This window comes from Arachis ipaensis, chromosome B10, assembly GCF_000816755.2.
Source record: "Arachis ipaensis cultivar K30076 chromosome B10, Araip1.1, whole genome shotgun sequence".
Classification (NCBI taxonomy): domain Eukaryota; kingdom Viridiplantae; phylum Streptophyta; class Magnoliopsida; order Fabales; family Fabaceae; genus Arachis; species Arachis ipaensis.
This window is the reverse complement of record NC_029794.2, coordinates 35,733,653-35,739,534: the sequence shown is the minus strand read 5'-3', so window position 1 is coordinate 35,739,534 and position 5,882 is coordinate 35,733,653.

Sequence of the window (5,882 nt, the reverse complement as noted above, 5' to 3'; positions counted from 1 at the left end):
GCCTTGACTTCTAAGTGTTTTGTTTTCAAGCTTTTTGCTTGATACATAAACACCACAAGTACTTAACAATTGTCATTGGTACTCAGAGCCTTCAGCTTTCTCATTCTTTCCTTTTTTCTTTTCTTATCTTAATTGCAATTGCTTTTTCAAGGTTTTCATGATTTCAAAAGATTTCACAAAATGTCCTAGATGAAAACTTCAATTAAATACAATCTAATACAATTAAGCAATAATTAATCATACTAGCCTTCCAATACTTGTATGCACATGCTGAATTCTTCTTTAATGACCTTGTTTGTTTATGATCATGATGCTTTATTGCTTTTAAATTTACAAAACTCAAATTGGTAGTCATAACGTTACAGCAACATGTTGCAAATCAAAATTCAAGCTATGCTTATTCATACTACACATGCATACAGAGAATATAAAGACAATCATGAAATTTAAAGTGCTGGAAACAAAGGAGAGGAAAAGAAACTTTACAACCTTGTAATTCATCTTCTCTATTATTGTCATTTTCCTCCCATTCTTCCTCTTCCCTTGCCAAACTTAGAATGCTTGCTCATCCTCAAGCAACAATTAGAACAATGGCTATGGGGCTAAGATGGATCATGAATGTCTTACACAATGAAATGTCAGCATACATGTGTTTTAAGCAAGCAAAATTGAGGATAACAATCAAGGCACAGGAAACGGAGACATTGTGATTGCAAACTTAAGAAGGTGTACATGATACATTGCATAAAAGATAAGTGGCACACCAAACTTAGTGTGACACTTTCACTTGGAATTGATGCAAGTATCTTGTAAGGATTGGAAGCAAATTTTGTTGCATAGCAACACCAAACTTAGAATGCAATCATATGTCAATTTATTTGAATTAAAACTAAGCAAATGAAACTGTTATATGTTAAATACAATCACCAAGCCAAGAATATGTCATGAATAAGGATCTCTTGGTGATGTATTAACAAAAACAGTTAATAAAAGAAAGCATTAAAAATAAGAAAATGACTAAAACAAAGACAAAACTAAAATTGTCTAACTAAAAGAAAGATAACACTGCAAGGCATTATGATTATGTAGACAAGTGGTGTTGCTTAATGAATTGCATAGAGAATTAAGTGGCACACCAAACTTAGAAACTTAGTATGACACTTTAAAATTGATGCAATCATCCAGAGGGATTGAAAACAAAGTGTTGCATGGCAACACCAAAGTTAGAATGTAACCATATGCCAATTTATTGAAATTTAAACAAAGCAAAGATAGAAAGTAAACAAAGCAAAGAAATGTTACCTACGGTTGACATGTTCTTCACTTTCTTCCTCTTCTTCCAGTTTGTTAAGAGGAATGACCTCAAGGGGAGAGATGAACCAGCTAGTGTCCCCTGTCTTGGCCTCTCCTCAGCAAGCTTTCTTTTGTTAATGGCTTGATTGAGCTTGCTTGTTGGATCAGGGGGAGGATTGCTTGTAGTTGACCTTCTCTTCTTCATAAATATTGTCCTTTGTAGCTTTGTCACAATCCTCTTCTCGGTGCTTTTGTTAATTGCCTTCACTTCCTTGAATCCAAGTCTTGGTGGTTGTGTGATTGTTGGAGTGTTCTCTTCATCAAGAGCTTTTTGAATTGATGGTTCAGTGAGCTCTTCCTTCTTGTAATTTTCTGCTTCAATTGAGTGTGAACTTCCTTGATTGGCTTCTTCCTCTTCTTTTACATGATCTTCCATTAAGTCTTTTGGAGTGAAGTTTCATGTTCCTCTATCACCTCAATTAGCTTCTGTGAATATGAAATCCTTAGCTCATGTTCCTCATCCTTTATTGCAATTTCACTTGACACAGGGACCTTTTGTTCTTGTTTTTCCACTTTCTCACCCACAAATTGGTCTTCATCCTTACTATTTGATGGTTCTAAGTTCCTCCTTGTTTGCTCTAAGGGACCATTCATCTTCTTGAAGATGATTTCTTTCTAGGATTGGGATTGTGTGTGTCTTTTCACGAGTTGTCTGTGTATTTCAATGGTTTGGCATCGGCTTTCTGAGGGTTCTTTGGACCATTGAAGGTAATCCTCAACTGCTAGTTCAAGAGATGAAGGTTGAGAGTAATTTTGGTGACATGGATGTGTTATGGTGAAGTTGTGTTGAGGGGCGTAGAATGAGTTTTGTGAGTTGTGGGATGACTTGTATGGATCTTGGAGGAAACTTTGTGTTGAGGCATAATTAAGTGATGAAGAATTTTCAACTGAGAAACTGGGAAGTGAGGGTGGATGCTCGTTCATTCCTTGGTGATACTCCCAGCCACCATTAGAATAATGACTTGAATCATTTTGTGGTGGTGGGAAGTATCCCATATGATTCTCTTGTTCATCTTGTGTCTCTGAAGCAAATCTCCATGGATTGGGGTGCTTAGAATTTGTATTTTCTTGGTGATATTCCCAGCCACCATTAGAGATTGGTGATGATGGGTAATATCCCATAAAATTTGTTTGATCATAAGATGAGTTGAACTCCATTTAAATTTTGTAAAACACAACACCAATGAAATTTAAAATTCATCTCAGAGAAGAATTTCTTAGTGAGGCAATAACTCAAACACTTTGCTATCAACTTAAATCAGAGAACAAAAACAAAGAAAATTCTTGATCTAGACTTCTCACCCACTTAATCATTGTCGATCTAAATCAATCCCCGGCAACGGCACCAAAAACTTGATGGGTTGGAAACGAAATTCCAACACCTAAAACTCACCGGCAAGTGTACCGGGTCGCATCAAGTAGTAAAACTCACTTAGAGTGAGGTCGATCCCACAGGGATTGATGGATCAAGCAACTTTAGTGGGTGATTAGTTTAGTCAAGCTAACATTGAAGTGAAATTAGATGAAATGTAGCCAACAGAAAGTAAATTGACAAGAATTGTAAATGACATAATGTAAATAGGTAAAAAAAACTTAAAGAGCAAGAAATATAAATTAACAGAATCTTAAATGACAAGAAATATAAATTGCATCAAATGTAAAGGGGGTTGGGTGCTGGAAAGTTAAATGAAAGCAGTAAATCAGTAACTTAGAGAAATAGCAGGAAATGTAAATTTGAAGGAAATGTAAATTAAGCTCACAGCAAACATCAAATGTAGAATGCAGAGGAACAAGAAGATTTAAATTTCATGAAAGTAAATTGGAAGCAATGGGAATAGAAAGCAACGAGAACAGAAGATTAAAATCAATGCTCAATGTAAATTGAATTGTGAAATTTCAGAAAGGGAAACTTGCAGAAGAACTAAAATAGAATTTATATTTAGCTCAATTGTGAAATCTAAAGGAGAAATTCAAGATCTCAGGGGATCAATGAGACTAGAAAACAAGTCTAGATCTCAATTCCTTCCTTGATCCAACAGAGAACAATTGGCAAAAGAGAAGAAGATAAAAGCAGTAAAGGAAACTCAGATTAAATTTTCAATTCACTAAGATTATGCAGAAGAAGAACAAAGAGATTTCAAATCAAGATTTGAAACAGAATTCCTTCAAATATCAATCTAAAATTCCAAAACAGAAAGTAGAATTTCAGGAGTAAAAGCAAAGAGAAGAGATCTCTCTATTCTACTTGCTCCCTAATGGAGCCAGCCTCCTTAAAAAAAATGAAGATGATGCCTTATATAGGCTTTACAAAGTGAAAATGAAAATGAAATTGAAAATAAATTAAAATACAAAATGAAAATCCTAGTCTAACTGATCCTTGTGCCTTTGAGTGATGTCAATTGGGCTTTGCTTGCTTTGGATTTGAAGAAGAGTGGATTGATTTAGATTTGGCCTTTTCAAATTGGTGAAGAATTGGCTACCAATTGGTTTTTAATTGAAATTGAACCAAGGCCACCTTCCAGGGCCATGCTCGGTTAACTAAGGCAACCGAGCATCAATGCTTGTTTCCTTGGCTCAATTGTGGTTCGTGACAAGCTCCATTTGGTGCCTTCATAGCGCTCAGTTGAAAGAGAGAGCGCAGCGTTCCCTTGTACAGGAATGAGGCTCCCCTTCGAGCCTTGGCCTTGCCAAATTGGTGCTCATTTCCTTGGCAACACAAAAAGGTAGCGCTTAGTTAAGTGAAGGAGCGCAGCATCTTTTTGCTTGCAAGGTGAGGCTCCAAGTTCGAATCTTGGTGGGTAGCAATTCGGTGCCAATTTCCTTGGTTCCTTGTAGTGCCTCCTCCTTGCTCTTTATGGAGCTCCCTTGTTCGACTCCTTGCTGAGCCATTTTGGCTTATTTTTCTTTGCCCAATCTTATAGTAGCGCTTCTCTTGTCCCTCAAGTGCTTGGTTCAAAACTTGGTGAAGCCTCTACCAAAATGTTGCACCTTAAATTTCTTTTGGAGGAAGCCCAAAAAGGTTAACTAAGTTAACCAAGCGCTATGTTTCTTTGCTTTGTTTCCTTAGTTCCTTGTATGAGCGCTCGGTTAACTCAAATAACTTTACATGCCTTCATGAATGCTTGCTGCCTTTGCTTTTATTGGCTTAGCTTTAATGTATCCATGATTTCATTTATTTTAATAATGCATAGAGCTTTGATAAACGCTGAAGCCAATTGCATGCTTTCATTTTATTTAATTATTAATGCCATTTAGCTAACATTAGCGTTCATTCATTCATTTCATTGGCATTAATAATTAAATGCTTCATGCATACATTTCATCGGCTTTATTAATTCATGATAATACTAAGTACGTAGCATTGCATTCATTCATTTTATTAGTAATGCAAATGCTTTAACAATGCATGGTTCATGATGCCATTAATGATTAAATGCATGCATGCTTTAATTTATCAATGATAATGCATGCACAAGGCATTAACTAAATGCGTGGCCTAAAATTCCAAAGCGTGCTCAATCTTCAAAGTGTGCCCAAAATTCCTCTTTTCTTCTTTGTAGTTTATTTTGTGCTCTTTTGCTTCTTTTTCTTCTTACCATTTAAGCACAAAAGAATGCAATATTTAAGCACTAATTATCAATTTATTGTATAAAAAAGCATAGAAAAACATGACATGATGACATGTCATCAATGGGAGGAGCCACAAGGATTTGATCAACCCTCTTGGCAACAACCCCCTCCAATGTACTATGAGCAACAACCATTTCATGATGCATACCAAGACAATGGTTATGGTGGACCTCTTCGTGACAATCAACAACCCCACCATATACCTGTGAACTCCCTCCTCAATATAGCCCTCAACCATACTCACAAGCCCCGTTTTACCAAACAACTCCATATGATCCTAACCCATATCCACCATACCGACCACCATATGAGTCATATGAACCATACATAGAACCACTCAAATTCCAACCCAATTACTTCCCAGAACCACCACCTCAAAATAAACCACCTCTAATGTATGCGAACTTTCAACCACAATATGATCCTAATTATGTTAGCCAAGCAGAACAAGAGTCACGGGATCATTTTAAGGAAGCAATGGATCGACTTCAAGCAACCATCCATCAAATGGAGCTAGAAGAAAGCCGAAAAGCACACAAAGCTCTCGTGGCTAACAAATCTCAAGTTGAGAATAAGGGACTAGAGTGTGTTGTACAACAAGTGAAAAAGATAGAGAGTATTGAACCGCACATCCTTATCATGATGAACCACCCTCTGGTGCGCAGAAATTGTGATTACACTTTGATTATGAAAAATTCATTGCTCTTTCTCCCCCTGGTAATGGCGCCAAAAACATGATGCCAATACCATGGTTCACAACTTCGCACAACTAACCAGCAAGTGCACTGGGTCGTCCAAGTAATACCTTACGTGAGTAAGGGTCGAATCCCACGGAGATTGTTGGTATGAAGCAAGCTATGGTCACCTTGTAAATCTCAGTCAGGCATATATAAAATAGT